Raw genomic sequence first — 20744 nt, 5'->3', positions numbered from 1 at the left:
AGAGCAGATGACACCACCCTTATGGCAGAAAGTGAAGAGGAACTAAAAAGCCTCTTGATGAAAGTGAAAGAGGAAAGTGAAAAAGTTGGCTTAAAGCTCAACATTCAGAAAACGAAGATCATGGCATCTGGTGCAATCACTTCATGGGAAATAGATGGGGAAACAGTGGAAACAGTGTCAGACTTTATTTTTTCGGGCTCCAAAATCACTGCAGATGGTGACTGCAGCCATGAAATTAAAAGACGCTTACTCCTTGGAAGGAAAGTTATGACCAACCTAGAAAGCATATTCAAAAGCAGAGACATTAGTTTGCCAACAAAGGTCTGTCTAGTCAAAGCCTGGAAAAACCACATGGTTTTTCCAGTGGTCATGTATGGATGTGAAAGTTGGACTGTGAAGAAAGCTGAGTGCCGAAGAATTGATGCTTTTGAACTGTGGTGTTGGAGAAGACTCTTGAGAGTCTCTTGGACTTCAAGGAGATCCAACCAGTCCATTCTAAAGGAGATCCGTCCTGGGTGTTCATTGGAAGGACTGATGCTAAAGTTGAAACTCCAATACTTTGGCCACCTCATGTGAAGAGTTAACTCATTGGAAAAGACTCTGATGCTGGGAGGGATTGAGGGCAGGAGGAGAAGGGGACAAGAGAGGATGAGATGGCTGGATGGCATCACCAACTCGATGGACATGAGTTTGGGTGAACTCCAGGAGCTCGTGATGGACAGGGAGGCCTGGTGTGCTGCGATTCATGGGGTCACAAAGAGTCGGACACGACTGAGCAACTGAACTGAAAGCAATAAATACTTATTTTGGAAAATACAAAAAAAATTAAGAAGCAAATTAAAACTTCAAGTTGTTATCTGATATTCAAGACTTTGAAAATAATTTAATAAATATTTAAATAGAAATATCTCCCTTTCAATGTTCCAAAAAAACAAAGAAAGTGATGCAGTCACATTACTGAATAGAAACTGAAGCATTAAAATTAACAGGAGCAAATCAACAGGTATCATGCATGTAAAGATAAACTTCTGGAATGAGAAAAGCAGTATCTAAATCTCTCTGCATAGTATTTTTCTATATTGACCCACTATGGCATGCCTTTAATGCATGTCTGAATATGTTCAATCAACCTTCTGCTCAACTGCCAGGGTGTGGAGGAGGGAAGCAGATCTTTCAGAGGCAATACCTCATGGCAGCTAATGGACCTCCCTTATTCTACCCAAATCCATATATGTTTGTAAACCAGAACGATGCCAAGAGATAACCTGGAATATCAACTTGTTTCAAAACAGATCCAGCAATGAAATCTGTTTCTTAAAGACTAATAGGAACATACATATTTAATACATGTGTGCATAGATATATACATGTTGCTGTTCAGTTACTAAGTCAGGTTTGACTCTTTGTGACCCCATGGACTACAGTATGCCAGGCTTCCCTGTCCTTCACTATCTCCCAGAGTTTGCTCAAACTGATTTCCATTGAGTCAGTGACGTTATCCAACCATCTCATCTTCTGCCTACCCATTCTCCTCGTTTTCAATCTTTCCCAGCATAACATATACATACATGCATACATATATAAAGATTGCGCAACTTCCCTAAGTTAATCATTCCAATACTTAATTCTTCTGTGGATAAGACATCTGGCTTTTCTTCTTGCAAGGTAAAATTCTGCACTCATCAATTCAGGTTGTTGTTATTCAGTTGGTCAATCATGTCCACTTTGCAACCCCAAGGACTGTAGCACCCCAAGCTTCACTGTCCTTCACCATCTCCCAGAGCTTGCTCAAACTCATGTCCACTGAGTCAACAATGCCATCCAACCATCTTGTCCTCTGTCATCACCTTCTTCTCCAGCCTTCTATCTTTTCCAGTATCAGGGTCTTTTCCAATGAGCCAGCTCTTCACATCAGGTGTCCAAAGTATTGGAGCTTCAGCATCAGTTCTTCCAGTGAATATTCAGGGTTGGTTTCTTTAAGGACTGACTGGTTTGATCTCTTTGTAGTCCAAGGGACTCTCAAGAGTTTTCTCCAACACCACAGTTCAAAAGCATCAATTCCTCAGTGCTCAGGCCTTCATTATGGTCCAACTCTCACATCCATAGATGACTACTGGAAAAACCATAGCTTTGACTAGACAAACCTTTGTCAGCAAAATAATCTCTCTGCTTTTTAATATGCTATCTAGGTTTGTCGTAGCTTTTCTTCCAAGGAGCAAGTGTCTTTTAATTTCATGGCTGCAGTCACTGTCTGCAGTGATTTGGGAGCCAAAGAAAATAAAGTCTCTCACTGTTTCCATTGTTTCCTTATCTATTCGCCATGAAGTGATGGGACTGGAAGCCATGATCTTAGTTTGTTGAATGATGAGTTTTAAGCCAGCTTTTTCACTCTCCTCTTTCACTTTCATCAAGAGGCTCTTTAGTTATTCTTTGCTATCTGGTATAAGGATGGTGTCATCTGCATATTTGAGGTTACTGATATTTGTCCTGGCAATCTTGATTCCAGCTTGTGAATCATCCAGCCTGGCATTTCACATGATGTACTCTGCATATAAGTTAACTAAGCAGGGTGACAATATACAGCCTTGAGGTACTCCTCTTCCAATTTGGAACCAGTCCATTGTTCCATGTCCAGTTCTAATTGTTGCTTCTTGACGTGAATACAGGTTTCTCAGGAGGCAGATAAGGTGGTCTGATATAGGGAGGTGGGAGGGGGGTTCAGGATGGGAACACGTGTACACCTGTGGTGGATGCATGTTGATGTATGGCAAAACCAATACAATATTGTAAAGTTAAAAAAAAAAAAAAAAGAATTTTCTACAGTTTGTTGTGATTCACACAGTCAAGGGCTTTAGTGTAGTCAATGAAGCAGAAGTAGATATATTTCTGGAATTCCTTTGCTTTCTATGATCCAACAGATGTTGGCAATTTGATCTCTGGCTCCTCTGCCTTTTCTAAATTCAGCTTCTACATCTGGAAGTTCTCAGTTCATGGTATTTTCCCCTTATTTATTTCCCAAGAATACAGGTCTTTTACATATTGATGTGGGTTAGATACAGATGAAACCATAAATGAAGAAAATTTTGTCTTTAATCTTTTCCTTCCTCATCTTTGATTCACCCTTTTTTCTTCAAATCCCAGACATCCCTGAACTTTTCCCTCATAGCCCCATCCACTAATGATAAAAGATATGTATCAGTCTCAGTGTTTTGAGGTCCTTCTAGCTCCTGTGCTTTACACACATCTCAAGTGAACTGCAAAACAACATTTCAAATCATGTATCAACTGCAATATACAAAAACTTTTAAAATGCAGTTCAAAATATTTTAACTGCCCAAGGTCATACAGATAAATAGTGGTGAAGTTCATATTTGAACCCTGGTCTCTGTAATTCCAAAATGTCTACATGTCGATTTTATTAACGTATACTCCATGATATGGGTTTCCCAGGTGGTGTTAGTGGTAAAGAATCAGCCTGCCAATGCAGGAGGCATAAGAGACAAGGGTTTGATCCCTGGGTTGGGAAGATTCCCTGGAAAAAGGAATGGCAACCTACGCCAGTATTCTTGCCTACAGAATCCCATGGACAGAGGAGCCTGGCAGGCTACAGTCCATAAAGACACAATGAATCAGATATGAATAAAGCAACTTAGCACACACTCTATGATATGCATTATCTCCACTCCTATCTCTCTCCTTTTCAGAGGATTATTCTGAGTTACACATTCTTATGTCTTCCTTTGCTAGTAAATTAATGAGTGGCTCTTTCTAATACAGAATTAGTGAATGTTAAAAACCAAGGAAATGTTGTTTCAAGGAGTGAGCTTAATGACAACAAAAATTAGGCACAATGACTATTTAGAAAGGAATAATTTGAACACACTTGAAATTGTAACACAGAGGCCACCATTTAGCCTGGTTCCACATAGGTCTAAGTAACAACAATGTTTCCTGCAAAGATGTGTTTCCTCAAACTACTCTGTAATCCCCATGCCTGAGCCACAGTATTCAAGAGAGTGTCCAAGGCACCAAGAAGGAAGGGAGAAGGGCCAGATTGCAGCAGACCAGAAAGAGTTTAAAATACCCCTGTGGATTCAAGTTCAGAAGCCCAGTGGACATGTAAAGGACTTAAAAACAGGGAGGGTCATGACAATATAATTGGGAAAAGCAGTTTTAACTAATTCACCCACAGATATAGAAAGCACGCTCCCAAAAATGCCAAAGTAATGTTTTCAATTCAGAGTATAGCCGATTACCAAAAGCAAATAAGACATTAACTTTAGCTAAGAAGTCAGGATTGGGGACTTCAATCACAATGAAAGCAAAGGAATTAAGGGTTTTGAACTTTATACCCGAGTTTAAGTCTTGAGGAAATGAAAATAACCGAGAGTCATAGCACAAGCACCTCCTCTAGAAGGGGCCCAATTTATATGCACTTTTCTGAATTAATGTCCAAAATATACATTCTGATATTTTTGAAAAATCTGAAAGTAATCATACAATGCTACTAAAGACTACCGTGGGGTATTATTAAAGTAGCAGTCACTCAGTTATTTTACTAAATATATTATACAAAGTGATGATAATATCTGAAGATATCAGACATTGCTCTTTTTGCTTTTAGGATAATTTGTTGAATGCTGTGTCATTTGATGACTCATCAATGCCTTGCACATAATCAACTGCAACCTCAGCTACCCTATCATCTCCATTACTGGTCTGGCCGAGTACATGTCACAGTTGAGCACTTGTTTTAAATTTATATGCAGAAGGTTCTGCACTAAAGCCTTCGAGTGTTCTATAAGAAAATTCAATTTGAATAACAGTCGCTTACAAATGCAATTTTTTGCATCACTAAAAAGTAAATAACATCATTTGATTTCAATTAAATAAAGTGACACTAAAATCTTTGTAAGCAAAAATATAACAATAGAAATACATTAAGGTGGAAATTTATAGGCACACCATAACTTTGCTTTAGGATGTATTGTAATGACTGCCAGCTACTGCAACGCCATTCCTTAAAATGCAGAACAAACTTTACTCAGTAAATTCATGACAGAAAGGAATCATGAAAAATTACACTTCTTTATGATGTGTAACTCCAATATGCTTTCAGTTAGGTAAGAATTTGATTCAGAAAATATATAACACCTGAAAAACAGAGACCTGAAAGCCAGAGGATATTGTTCTATGAGAATAAAATGATTAGACTCTAAATTACTCCCACTGTTTAATTCAATTCAATTTAGTATAGTCTCTAAACACCTCTGGTATTTTTAGTAATTTTCCTTAGTTATTGCAAAAAACAGAAAGTCAAGAAAGAGTTATGATACTAGATTGGTTAAATCCTCTTTCATTCAGTTTTGTAGGAAGTATTTCTACCCCTTCCTCAGAATCTGCACCCTATCTTAAGCCCTAAGCAGTGCCAAGCCAGGTGCCACATGGCCCCTGACAGGTACTGTCCTTCCTCACGTCAGCATGACTCTGAGGACCGAGACACCCTGGATGAGTCCAAGCTCTACCTGGGGCTCTGAGGTCTTCTTCTGAGGTGGCGCCAGTGGTTCCACTTGTCTACATGGCTCTTGAGGCCATTTAGCCTCTGGAAATATTGCTGGGCCTCTGCCTTCTCCACTGGAAACTCAGGCATGTCCCCTATGGACTGTGACCCCAAAACCACTCTATTCTCACCATCTCTCCTCATACTAGGCAGCAAAAGCTTTCTAGGTCCCACACTTTCCACATCTCTGTAATTTAAGAAGATTCACAGCAGTCTTCTGTATTTACTCTGGTCCCCAAAATTCACTAAAACAACAAACACAAGTCTGACCATAGCGTACATGGAATGTGTTGGGGCTAGAGTAGTCAGAAGAAAACACAGGGGAAAAAAACACACGAAAACACCTCAAAACACTATATGACAAGGATTGTAGTAAGATTTAGAAATGACACATGTAAAAATTTCTGGCATATTCTAGACTTGCTCTGGCTGTTGCTGCTGTCATTATTATATATATAATATATAAGAAAATGTAAGATTACTCAGATTTCTGATATTCTTGAAACCATGGAACAATTATTTAAATGAAGATGAATAATATTAACACTGAAATACATGTGTGTGTGTCTGTGTGTGTGTATACATATACACCAGGCAGAAGGCACTGAAGCCCCAAGATTCAGAGAACTTGATTCAGCAGAGGCAAGCTACTGATACTTCGATGATACAATAAAGATTAAATCCCAAAGACTACAAATCAAACTTAAATCTAAACAATGATCAACTTTGCTGACACATTTATCCAATAAGCAATCTTCTCACATTTGTATTGATGTGCTCTTAAAAGTTTCAAATCTCTCTGGGCTATTGACTTACTGGGTGCATAATAATATTACTATATCTTCTTCTGACTAACCCCTAATGGAGATATGTTGGTGTTATTCTAACTGCAATGTAAATTGACCTTGCCTTTCCCTAGCTGCACTTTTTTCATAAAAGTTTATGTCATCTGTAGGTCATAACTCTAGAACGTATGCCCAATTATGCCCACTTTCTGAGACAAAAAGCAAGGAAGGTCAAGATTCCATGGCCTCCAGACAATTTGCAAATGTATTTGAAGACCATTCTGCTGCTGCTAAGTCGCTTCAGTCGTGTCCAACTCTGTGCAACCCCATAGACGGCAGCCCACCAGGCACCCTGTCCCTGGGATTCTCCAGGCAAGAACACTGGAGTGGGTTGCCATTTCCTTCTCCAATGCATGAAAGTGAGAAGTGAAAGTGAAGTTGCTCAGTCATGTCCGACTCTTAGCGACCCCGTGGACTGCGGCCCACCAGGCTCCTCCGTCCATGGGATTTTCCAGGCGAGAGGACTGGAGTGGGGTGCCACTGCCTGCTCTCTTGAAGACCATGAGGCACTATGAAATAGTGCAAGGAACAGATTCTCCAATAAAGGATTTTATACATTTTAACAATACGACCAAAAGGTCCTGACACTAAGGCCTTATTATTTGAAGTGAGATCATGGTGTGTGTTTTACCACCTAAGTGAGGAGAAAGAGGCTGAGTCACAGGGTATGAACTTCATGGGTTGTGGCAGCCACGCCTAGAGATGCAACCAGGTGCCAAACGCGCTGTTGAAGAGGCAAACCTTACGTGCCCAGTGTCACTGTCAACAGGACAGACCTCTAGAAGTCAGTGTCACCGAGCCTTCAACTTCTCCTGAGTCACAGTTCTCTCCAGGCCAGAACAGGAAGGTACACAGGGACAAGAAAGTAGAAGAGGATCTTGGCCATCCTACCAACCCATGAGTCAGGAGGCCAGTAAAAAATGAATGAAGCCTTTTGCTTGTCTTAAATCATAGCAAACTATCAACTAATAATGAGATTCCACAATAGTCAGATTCTAAACCTAAACACATTAGGAATTAATTATCCAATGGAGTAGGTTAGAAGTTAAGCATGGATGAAACTGTTTATTCTAGCAATTTTCTCTACCTTAAGAAGGAATGAAATATAGTCACAGTGAGATTTTAAGGAATGAAATATAGTCACAGTGAGATTTTAAGGTTTATCCCTAAAATGTTGGAAATTGGGCAAATATAGGATAGACATGTCCCATTATCTTGTGAAGGATCCATTAGGTTTGAGAGTGGTAACTCCGAGACTGATTAGAGAGGGAAGAGCCAGTGTGAATTGGATCAAGATGGTTACAGTGAGCAGAGAAAGAATTTGATGAATCGTGAATATCTGGGGGTAGATGACTTTATGATTGATTTGCTAAGGTCCTGTGTTAGATAACAGAGGCTGAGGAGTAAACGATCAGCCATAGTTTTCAGAATGAGGAGCTAAGTAGATAGAGGAGTATTTTGCCCAGATGGGAAATGATGGAAGATCAGGAGGCTGTAGATAACTGCTTGTGGTTTGATTAAAGATGTGCTTCCTGGTGGCTCAGATAGTACAGAATCTGCCTGCAATGCAGGAGACCGGAGTTTGATCCCTGGGTCGGGAAGATCCCCTGGAGAAGAGAATGGCAACCCACTCCAGTATTCTTGCCTGGAGAATCGCATGGACAGAAGAGCTTGGTGGGCTGCAGTCCATGAGGTCACACAGGGTCAGACACAACTGAGTGACTAACACTCTCTATACCTATTTCTACTTAGATGTCCCAAAGACATTTCAAATTCAATGTGCCTTTAATTCACATCCCCTCAAAATTCATATGTTGAAGCCCTAACCTCAGTGTGATGGTAGCAGGGGATGGAAGCAGTGGGAAATGATCAGGTTTAAATGAGGGCCATGAAGGTGGGTGGATATGATGGAATTTGTGCCATTGTAAATAGAAGAAGAAACACCAGAGCTACCACTCTCTGCCACTTGAAGACAAAACAAGAACACAGTGGTCTGCAAGTCAGGAAGAGAGCCTTCACCAGAAGCCAACCAGGCTGGCACCATAATCTCAGCCTTTCCAGCCTCCAGAACTGTAAGAAATTAAAGTTTGTTGTTTAACTCACCAGCCTATGGTATTTTGTTATAGCCGCTCAAGGTGATGAAAATAATTACTTTCTATCCACTGTCTTTCTACTAACAAACCCCTATTGTGTATAAAAACCTAGAATCTCCTGAGATTTAGCTTTGTTTTTAAGCTTGATATGTACACTTGGGAATTGCTAGCAGATAGACAGTTTTTTAAAAATTTATACAAGTGGGTAAAATCACCCTAAGGGTCAGAAGAGTGAATAAGCAGAGGAAGAAAGAAATTTGAGAATGAACCTGAAACCTCTAAAACAATACTTATAAGATAGCAACAAGATGTACCTGGATAGCTGACATGTATTCACCACTTTCCTTTCCCCAGAACTGTGCTAAGATCATTTTATACATTGTTTTGTTTAATCCCTAGTAGCAATGCCTGTAATAATGACTGCAGACACAGAGTATACTCCAACACTTAGTGGGAAATGATGACTGAAATCAACCAAAAAATTCAAGTAATCACCTCTGCATTATTTTTCTTTAGATTTGAGTAGAAGCACAAAAAAAGAGAAGCTGGTAAACACTTGCATTCTCTATAAAAGTGTTTCATGCATTCTGGAAGTTAGAAATTTTTATATCTATAAAACCTCTGAGGGGCAGGCTAAGCGGGCTTTTCAGGTTTTAAATGTCAGTGCTTTTAAGCCACTCTTAATTTCTCATGAAACAAACAAATGAATAAAAAATATCTGCAAGCTTTCTTCATGTATACCCTTACTAAGCCCATGCATTCATTTAACAGAACTGTGTAAGTCTAACTTTATTGACCAGAGAAAGTATTACAGCCATTCTCCTTTCTCTGTGTTCTATCATATTTTTATAAAGTACCTAACATTTTAAATAATCCCTCTGCACATCTATCTTTCCCATTAGACTATGAGATCTTTTATGACTGAGAACATACATTACTTACCTTGCATAGCTTAGAAATGAATATAGATATATTAGAAACTTAATTAGTGATGTTTTAAGTGATTTTGATATTTATAAACATACATTCTATTTTTTGAGGGGTTAAAATACAATAATTGCCAGTAGATCATGGTTTATGGTCAAAAAAAGCATAGGCCTTAGAGGCAAATTCAAGTTCATGTTCTTACTATGTATCAGCTTTCTCATTTTCATTTTCCTCCTTTTAAATCTCCAATTCCATATTCCATAGTATGTAACAACTTGACTGCAAAGAACCCCCACTTCCTAAACCCTTGCATCTGTCCATGGTACTGATAAAAGGCCAGCCTAGATAAACCTAACCACCACCCTCCTCCATGCCTGCATCTCTGAAATATACAGGATAGAAATCACCCAATCAGTCTTAGTTTTTTTAACTCTAAATTAATAATTAAAAGCTCCAAATATACACCCAAGATTATCAGGAATTGTTTATCAAGTAAACTTGTTGTCTCATTCACTATGTTTTATAACATAGTGAATTGTTTATCAAGTAAACTTGCTGTCTCATTCACTATGTTTTATAACATCTTCTCTTCATCTGAAACAATCAGATGAATTTAATGCCATCAAATCTATAATGAAGTACTACCAAAAAAGTGCAGTTCACCTCAACCACCTCTCTGTACAAATGATCTTCAGAAGGATATGGTAGGAGAAGAATTTTGTCAGTTTCTCCACCCACAATCCCTTCAAAATTCCAGGCCTGTCCATACTTTCAAGCCCCTTGGATGAAATCTTACTACAAATCAATTAGATTAAGCAATTTAATTTAGTGTTAAAATTGCAAGCCTCAAAGCACAGCCTTACCTTGTACCTGATGTGATCTACCAGCTTTGTTTCCTGTTTGATTCATCTACATTTTCCTTGAGGACTTCAAAAGGCTTCCATCCTCCATTCCTAAAAATGCTGACTGGGTGCCAACTGGGTACCAGATATTGTTACAGAACATGGAGGAACAACCATGTACAGAAATATAAAGTTCCACACTTGTGAAGATTATATTCTAGTGGGGAGAGCTATACTGATAAATAATCAAACATGAATAGACCACAGATAGTAAGTGCTAGAGAGAAAAGCAAAGAAAATATGGGAAATAGAGAGGGATATGTAGCTGGGATTCTTTTCTACAGGCTGGATAGGAAGGCCTCATAAAAAAAAAATATTTAAGCAAAGTCTTAAAGAAGGTGATAGTGCAATCCATGTGACTTAGAAGAGAAAGTCAGAGAGAGGTCGGGATCGGGGTTGCGGGGGAGGCGGGGTGGAAGAATAGTAACACATGGTGTTCATGAATCCAAGACTACCAAGACTTTTACTCCACTGATACTAGAATCGTTTTGTGGTCCCTCCTCTCCATAATGCCCCACTTACTCTCCTTAAATACACATGGTTAAATATGACAGAGAATCCATTGAATGTTACTCCAACCCCCTTGGACTCTATCACTTTGATATAGTCCTTTGGTTAAACCATAACTCTAGTTAAACTCAGTTCCTCACATACTGTCTGTCTGCTCTCCTATACTGAATGTGACTGAAAAAAGCACAAAACCAAGAAAACTAGTCTCTCTAAATCCTGTCACTAACTTGAGATAGCTCCATAGTGGTGACATGAAGTCATACTATGCTTCTGAAATCCATCTATTCCTCCACTTCCTTTTCTTATCAAATATACAGCGCTACAACCCACTCTCTGTGAGCTGGTGTTATTTCTTATCTCACTGAGCCATCAGAAGAAAATCTTTACAAGATATCACCACCACTTTCAATATCTATATACATATATTTTGCTTTCTTTATTGTAACTATAGATGTACTGCATGTTCCACTAGCCAAAGCTAAGCTGTATACTTGACTCTAGATCCCAACCTCTTCCCATATATACTCATGGATGGTCTTCCTTTTTGCTCATCTTAGTTTTCACAGTGATTCAGTTCAGTCACTCAGTCTTGTCCGACTCTTTGCAACCCCATGGACTGCAGCACACCAGGCTTCTCTGTCCATCATCAAATCCTGGAGTTTGCTCAAACTCGGTGATACCATCCAACCATCTCATCCTCTGTCGACCCCTTATCCTCCTGCCTTCATTCTTTCCCAGCATCAGGGCCTTTTCCAACGAGTCAGCTCTTCACATCAGGCAGCCACAGTATTACAGCTTCAGGTTCAGTGTCAGTCCTTCCAATGAACGTTCAGGACTGATTTCCTTAGGACTGACTGGTTTGATCTCCTTGCAGTCCAAGGGACTCTCACGAGTATTCTCCAATACCACAGTTCAAAAGCATCAACTATTTGGTGTTCAGCTTTCTTTATGGTCCAACTCGCACATCCATACATGACTACTAAATAAACCACAGCTTTGATCATATGGACCTTTGTCGGTAAAGTCACCCCTATGATAGTAAATTATTTCCCTTATCTTAGAAATACTGCAGTTTGCCTTTTTCCTCCTCTAGGTGCTGTTCAATATTTCTTTCAGAATAAAATATATACAAGTAATTCACTTTATTTGTTGTTTCTAATTTTAAACCCTTGATTTTTCTACCTCCCACTGTAACTCTTTTTATCAACAAAATCCCTGAGATCACTAAGCCCCATGATCTTTCTCAGCTGTCCACTCTCTGGACATAAAACAACATCACACAGCAGTTCTCTTTCTCCTGGAACCACTTTCTGCTTCAGGTTATGAGGACTTGACACTAACCTATTTCTTCTCTGTTTTTTGTACCTCAGTGTTTTCATTTCTTTCTTCCTTTCCCTGATCTCTGTTTGGAGTGTCCCAGTGTTTAATTTCTGAATCTCTTCTATTATCTAAACTCATAACTGAATACCTCAATCAATGCCATGGCTTTAGAAATCATACACAATCTGTCATTTATGAATATTTATGTCCTCCCTGAACTCTAGGCTCATATGTTTGACCCTCTACTAGTCATCCTTAATTTGAATATCCAACAACCAGCCTAGACTTTACATATACCAAACTAACACTGAATATTACTTCCCTCCAACAACAAAAACAAAAACACAGATATCCTCATAATCTTACTCATCTCTATAAAAGGCAACTGAGTTTTCCCAAGTATTAAAGCCAGCAGCACCTTGGAACCTTCCCTAACTACTTTTTCTTCCACTCAAGTTGCAAACCTCCAACAAATCCTGCTGGCTCTGCTTCTGACACAGAGCCAGAACCCAGCTATATCTCTCTCCTCGCTGTACCAAGCCACCATTATCTTCTACAGAAATTCTTGCAGTAACCTGCGGACTGTTCTCCTCCTGCTGTCAGGTACAAAGCTACGAAACTTGTGGCAATTTGTTACAGCAGCAATAGAAAGCTAATACATTCATGTAAAAGTTCAACCCTACTCCTAACCCCACTCGTAACACTCCTTAATCATTCCCTCCTTTGATTTTCTCCAGGGCATTAATTACTCGCTATCTTGTTGACGTGTCCTCACTGGAATGCAAGTTCCTTGAGGGTAGTATGAACAGATTTTAGGCCTTTTTTGTTCATTGCTTTATCCCTAGCTCCTAAAAGAATGTCTGGGATATGAGAGCTACTGGCAAAAGCACTGAGTGAGTATATAAATTATATGTAAATATATTTGTATATATATGTACATACATGGTTATGAATTATGTATTGATTCAATGCATGCTGTGTTTTCATGCACATATACACACATATGCATACATATATAAACATAAACACAAATATATATAGATTGATATATATCCTGATACATATATATATCATATATATACACATATATTGTATTGATTAACTGCACTCAATTTAGAGTTTCTCCATTGCTTTATTCTGTACTCTTAAATGGTCTTTTCTATTAACTAACCTAGTTATTGAATATTACAACTTCTGCCCTCAAACAAATAATTTTATAGCTGAGTCACCCCTTTACTACCCTCAACTCACTTGATCCTTCTCACTTATAATTTCAGATAACATTTGAAGCAAAAACGGGTATCTAAGGAAGTCACTGACAAACTTGGGCAGTATTACTAAAAATCAAGGCATTTAGTTACTGCTGATATGTACTTGTTTGACACTGCTGAGCAGTAAACACAGTCCTTATAATGGATTACACTGTAAAACATTTTATTCTTAATTTTAATTGATAAATATCAACAAGGCATATTTATTTCTAATTATCAACAAATAGTAAACATAAATTTGTATATAAATAAATGATTAATTCTATAGTGACTATTTGTAGAGGAAAGGCCATATACAGATGTCTTTACCACCTATCACTCTAACCATCCATCTTCCTTTCTGCCTAGACATTTTTTTTTTTTGCATTTGATCACTTTTCATACCTCAATTTGTATTTCAATACTGTGTTCCATCTCCAATATTATACTCTTTAAAGCAATAGCTTCTAAGAAAAATAAAATTGAATTTACCCTTGAAATCATTTTTCATATGTATAATGTGATATCTATTTTATTCATATTATGTTAGATAGCAGGCAATATCTTTGAGTGGGTGATTGCCCTGCTTGCTCTCTTCCAAGCAATCTGAAGACAAATGCACTGAGCAAACTGAGTTAAACCTTATCTCCTGAAATTTGCTGCTCATTTAATGGCTTATTAGGAAAAAAAAAAAAAAAGATTGAATAGAAAGGCATTTTCTTCCATCTAAAAATCCTTATATATTTTGATTGTGATTACACGCCAGTTAGTTTTCAAAATATCAAATACTGCCTTATCAGAATAAGAATGACGTAAGATGCACTCTGACTTATGTGACTTTGAATCTTAAAATAAGTCATTAAAGTAAATTAAAGAGAGATATGCAGCTGGTTAGGCCTCTTGCTGAATTTTCCCTTGTATTATGTCATGATACACTGAGCTATCACGAGCACAGTGTACAAAATATGCACACAATTAATATTTCATCTATGATCTGTTACTGTAAAATTAGGACCTGACATCATGTATAAACTTGTCAACCCAATGCTTAAGGGAAAATGCTGGATGGTCAGATTTAACAGCAGTCCATCCCTATTGTTGAACATAAATAATTACAGCATTCAGAACTCAGGCTGAGTACTATGGTCACTTCTGTTCACAATAACATCTGGGTTGTGGGTATAAAGACACAAGATCAAGGAAGGAAACAGATCAAAGAAAACGGTAGAAGAATCATTATGCAGAAATAAAGATAATAATAAATGTCCACACGCTTTAAGGTATATCTGTTTGGAAGACATACATAATCTACAGAAAAACTGTCTTTATATATTATTTGAATATACTATTAAAACATTGTGATTATCAGTCCCTTTAAATTTTTGACTGCCTAAAATTCAAGGTCATAGAGAGATCTGTAATTATTTTAAGTCACTTTAAGTGTGCCTGTATTAACAAAATGCTCCTGCTAAAATGACCTAATATCTCCTGACTTTACCTGGTAGCCAATTATTGTGTAATGGTAATAGTGACAGGCAAACTTAGACCAAAAAAAAAAAAATTATTTGAAAAATGGATGTAGAAATATACATTAAAAGCAATCAATAATCTGTCCCTTAATACACTGGAAAAATAACTTATCCTTCATGATTAGAAAGGGAACATATTTCACATACTGCTCTTTTCTTTATGCTTAAAAAAATCAGGATCTTAAGAAGCCATTTTTATTCATTCTCTAGTTGAAGTCTATTTGTACTTTTGTTAAAAGCAATTAAGCAATATCCTGAAAAGAAATTTAACAACATCCAAGGGTCATTAATTCAAGAAAATAATTATATCTAATCAAAGAAACATGGATAAGCAGTGTTTAATATTCAGTATAGGAGCTTCCCACCCACCGCATGCTCCCTGGCTCACACTTAAGCTACAGAGAAAGAGCTTTTCAAAGAGTGATATATTTTTGAAGTAAAGATGATACACTTTGGCATGACTCATTGGGATAGATCATTTAAATGCATGCCCTGTTTAGAACTTTGCTGCAACTCAGGTAAGTGGATGGTAAGCTTGTCAACCTATTTGTATCAGGTCACATAAAAGACCTAGAACGAGATGGCAGGGGAGTAGGTGGTCATGGAGTACATCTCTCTCCATGGATACATCAGGAATACACCGACACAGGAAGTGCATGCAGAATACCAGCTGAGAGCAGACAGAAGTACTTGACCAGTGGGAAAGAATATACAGACCCACGCAAAACTCGATAGGATGAAGGAACTAGGGGAAAAAACAGTGGTGTCAGTAGGACTGGACCTGCCCTCAGCAGGTGGGGAAACTGAAGCAGGGGTCCGATCCCCACACTGGGGCAGTTGTCTGAGTCAGAGGAGAAACATTAAGGCTGAGAGTGAAACAGCTGATCTGTGGCAGCTTAAATGGAATGAGAATCGTACCGTCCTTGCCGCAGCCATACATACCCCAGACAGGAACGCTGGTCTCCTGGAAGGGGCAGCGGCTGGGAGCTGGAGTTTAGGAAATGTGGAGGAATCCCAGGGCGAGGGCTACTGTTTGCTGTGGTGAGATGGATTGAGGGGATGTGAGGGAGGAGATTCTGGTGGGAAATGCTGGTGGAGGAAAGCCAGGCAGCCACGGAAGCAAGGCAATACTGCTGAGTCATGCGTAGTGGGTGGAGCCATCACCATAGCCTCTCTCTCCCCACACACCAGCATCAGCAACTGAACAATAGAGAGGCTGGCCAAGCAAAGGCCTGAAACACTGAACTACAGAGTAGGACCCCGCACAGGGTGCCCCTTTAAGTGACTGACACGCCAATCTACAGAATAGGAACCCAGCCTGGGGTGCCCCTCTATGTGCCTGAGGCGCCAAACAACAGAGAAGGACCCCAGGCAAGGGAGCCCTCTAAGTGCCTGGACGGGTGGAGCTACGGATAAAGACTGGCCAAAGAGGCCTTCTGATCGCCAGCTACAAGAGGCTGGAATAAAGACTCTGATAGGGCCATAACTCTGTGGTGGAGGCAGTCCGTGTCCCTGCACACTTGGTGCCGCCAGGGTCCCAGAAAGCCAAGCAGCTACGCCACCTTCACACTCTACTCTCACTGAGGCAGAGCTGCCACAGGCAAAAAAGTCTTGCATCTGTGCGTGCACTGTCACTTTGGTCGTGTCCGACTCTTTGCGACCCTGTAGACTGTGGCCTCCCAGGCTTCTCTGTCAGGGAGCGGGGTTCTCCAGGCAGGAATACTGGAGTGTATTGGCCAATACTGTTTGCCATACCCTTTTAAAGTACTGTATTTCCTGCTGCTCTAGCTGCCAACTGCCCTGAGTACCTGGTGCTACCAGAATCCCTGTGATCCAAGCAGCTGCACCACCTCCACACCTGGCCCTCACAGGGGCAAACCCAAGTCCTCCAGGACAGCCTCAGGAGCAAACCCCATGGACGACCCACATGCAGAGGTGGAAATAAAACCACAATTGTAACCCAGGGGCAGTGTGGCTAAGGAAGAAGACCCAAAACCTTCCCACCATCTGTACAAGCTGCATTAAATTCACACAATCAACTAGGCAGACTCTGTGTCTATGGAATATATAAAAGGCCATTGAGAGCTCCCACAAAAGAAAATGCACCAGCTCCGATAGCGGCGGACATTGGAGGCAAGAACACACAGGAGTAGGACCAGAATAGACTCTGAGATGCCTCCACAGCAGGTCCAGAGATCGGCAGAATGCTGGAGGGCATCCTAGGGAGGTGAAGTGGACGGTGACTCCCAGCGAAGGAAAAGACTCCGACTGCAGTGACTCAAGAAAAACATTTATTATTCTTATTTTTTGACTTGTTCTGTAGATTCTTTTGGATTTTTTTTTTCCTTTTTTTCCACTTCTGTTGTAGTTGTCGATTTTACTGGCACTAAGAAATCCAATTAAGTTTTTGAGCTTTTTTTTCTCACATTTTTTATTGTTGTCATAAAGCTCTGCCTCTACGTTGGACTTTTGCAGTTCTGTGGAGTTTTCCTCTTTTTTTTTCTTATCTCTTTCTTTAATTTTAATTTTTTAAACTTATTATTATTTTTTCTACATTTATTCCTTTGCTTGCTTTTCCTACTGTTCTTTTCCCCTTGCAGTTAATCTTTAACGTATATAAATCTTCTTTATCTACCTCTACTTAACTTTGCATGTCTATTCTTTCTTTATTTTCTTTCTCTGCTTTCCTTCAACATATTTGTTAGTTTTATTTTCACTGCTTTATTCCTGAATTGGCACCTTGCTTTAGCTTTGTTTTCCAGTTTGTGCTTTAATTAGTTTTGTTCTGGTAAATATAATTTTTGGTTTCCTCTGTTCACTGGGTCAATCCATTGTACTTCATTTTTGTTAGACTGTTTTGATTTTGCTTATGGGTGTATATGTATATGTGTATATTCAGTCACACTTTCTATTGTTATAAACCTCTGCCTCTACATTGGGCTTTTGCAATTCTGTGGATTTTTTTTCTTTTTTCTTTCTTCTTCCTTTTTTTTCTTTTCTGTAATTTTAATTTTTTAAACCTATTATATGTTTTCTACATTTATTCATTTGTCTCTCCTACTATTCTTTTTCCCTTGCAGTTAATCTTTAATGTATATAAATCTTCTTCATCTACCTCTTTTAAATTTGCATATCTATTCTTTGTTTCTTTTCTTTCTTTCCTTTCCTCTCAATATATTTATTAGTTTTGTTTTCATTGCTTTATTCCCCACTTGGCACCTTACTTTAGTTTTGGTTTCTAGTTTGTGCTTAAGCTAGTTTTTTCTTAACTGGTAAATATAATTTTTTATTTCCTTTGTTCACTGTGTCAATGTACTGTACTTTATTTTGTTGGACTGTTTTGACTTTGCTCATGGATGTATATCTATATGTGTATATTCCATTATTTTACTTATTATTTGCCTGATTCTGTAACTGCCATTTGTCTGGGGTTCATCTTTGCTTTCTCATTTTTGGATATTTGTTTTAATCTCACTTACTACCATAACAGACCACTTATGGAATCTTCATTCCTGACCAGAGATCAAGCCCTGAGCCTTTGGAGTGGGAACCCTGACTCCAAGGCGCTAGACTACCAGAGAACTAACCCTAAAGAGTATCAAATAGTGAGAACTCACACAAAGGAAACCACCTGAATACAAGACCTGGCATCATCCAACTACCAGTAGCACTCTGTGCAGGACACCTCATACAAACAACAAACAAAACAAAAATACAAACCCAGTCATCAGCAGACCCGATTACCACCTCACTCAGCCTTGCCCACCAGAGGAAAAACAAACAAACAAAAACTCAGCACAAATCTCACCCTGTATGAAACTCATACAAACCACTGGACCAACCTTAGGAGGGCAGAAACCAAAAGGAAGAAAGAGTTCAACCTTCTTCAAGGAAATAATTCAACTTTCCTTGACCTGGGAAAAGGAGACCTCAAATACAATAACTTTAAAAAAATGAAAAGGCAGAGAAATACTGCACAAATGAAGGAACAGACTAGAAATATAGAAGTCCAAATAAATGAAGAGGAAATAGGCAAATTTCTTCACCTAAAAAAGAATTCAGAATAATGATAGTAAAGATGATCAAAAACTTTGAAAACAAAATGGAGAAAATGCAAGAATCAATTAGAAAAGACCTAGAAGAATTAAAGAGTAAACAAACAGAGACAAGCAATACAATTACTGAAATTAAAAATACTCTAGAAGGAATCAATAGCAGAATATCTGAAGCAGATGAACTAATCAGTGAGCTGGAAGATAAAATGGTGGAAATAACTTCTGAAGAGCAGAATAATGCAAAAAGAATGAAAAGAGCTGAGGACAGTCTCAGAGACATCTGGGACCATATCAAATGCACCCACATTCGAATATTAGGGGTCCTAGAATAAGGAGAGAAAAAATTAAGGGTATGAGAAAATTTTTGAAGAGATTATAGTTGAAAATTTCCCCAACATGGAAAAGGAAATAGTCAATCAAGTCCAAGAGGCACAAAGAGTCCCATACAGGATAAACCCAAGGAGAAACACTCTTAAGATACATACTAATCAAACTAACAAAGAATAAATACAAAGAAAGAATATTAAAAGCAGCAAGGGAGAAGCAACAAGTAACATACAAGGGAAGTCCCATACACTTAACAGCTGATCTTTCAGCAGAAACTGCAGGCCAGAAGGGAATGGTAAGATATATTTAAAGTACTGAAAGGGAAAAATCTACAACCAAGGTTACTATACCCAGTAAGGATCTCATTCAAAACTGATGGAGAAATAAAAATCTTTTCACACAAGCAACAATTCAGTACCACCAAACCAGCTTTACAACAAATGTTAAAGGGACTTATATAGTCAAGAAATACAACAGAAGAATAAAGATCTACAAAATCAATCCTAAACAAGTAAGAAAATGGCAATAGGATCATATATATCAATAATTACTTTAAATGTAAATGGATTAAATGCTCCAACCAAAAGACACAGACTGGCTGAATGGATACAAAAACAAGACCCATATATATGCTATCTACAAGAAACCCACTTCAGACCTCAAGACACATATAGACTGAAAGTGAGGATGGAAAAATATATTCCATGTAAATGGGAAGCAAAAGAAAGCTGGAGTAGCAATCCTCATATCAGACAAAATAGACCTTAAAATAAAGAAGATTGCAAGAGAAAAGGAAGGACACTACATAATGATCAAGGGATCAATCCAAGAGGAAGACATAACAATTGTAAATATCTATGTACCCAACATAGGAGCACATCAATACATAAGACAAACACTAACAGACATAAAAGGAGAAATTGACAGTAACATAAATAATAGTAGGGGATTTTAACACCCCACTCACCCCAATAGACAGATCATCAAAACAGAAAATTAATAAGGAAACACAAGTCTTAAATGATACATTAGATGAGAAGGATCTCATTCATATCTTCAAGACATTCCACCCAAATGCAGAAGAATATAAATTCTTGCATATGGAACATTCTCCAGGATAGACCACATCTTGGGTCACAAATCAAACCTCAGTAAATTTAAGAAAACTGAAATCATATCAAGCATCTTCTCCAACCACAATGCTATGAGACCAGGTATCGATTACAAGAAAAAAAAAAAAAGTATAAGAAACACAAATACAGGCAGACTAAACAACCCATTTCTAAATAACCAACAGGGTACTGAATAAATCAAAAAGGAAATAAAAAATTTTATAGAAACAAATGATAATGAAAACATGACAACTCAAAACCTATGGGATGCTGCAAAAGTAGTTCTAAGAGGGATGTTTATAGCAATACAATCC

This window comes from Bison bison, unplaced genomic scaffold (genome assembly GCF_000754665.1).
Source record: "Bison bison bison isolate TAMUID 2011002044 unplaced genomic scaffold, Bison_UMD1.0 scf7180017864386, whole genome shotgun sequence".
Taxonomy (NCBI): Eukaryota; Metazoa; Chordata; class Mammalia; order Artiodactyla; family Bovidae; genus Bison; species Bison bison.
The sequence above is the reverse complement of the archived record's forward strand: the minus strand, read 5'-3'. Positions refer to the sequence as shown.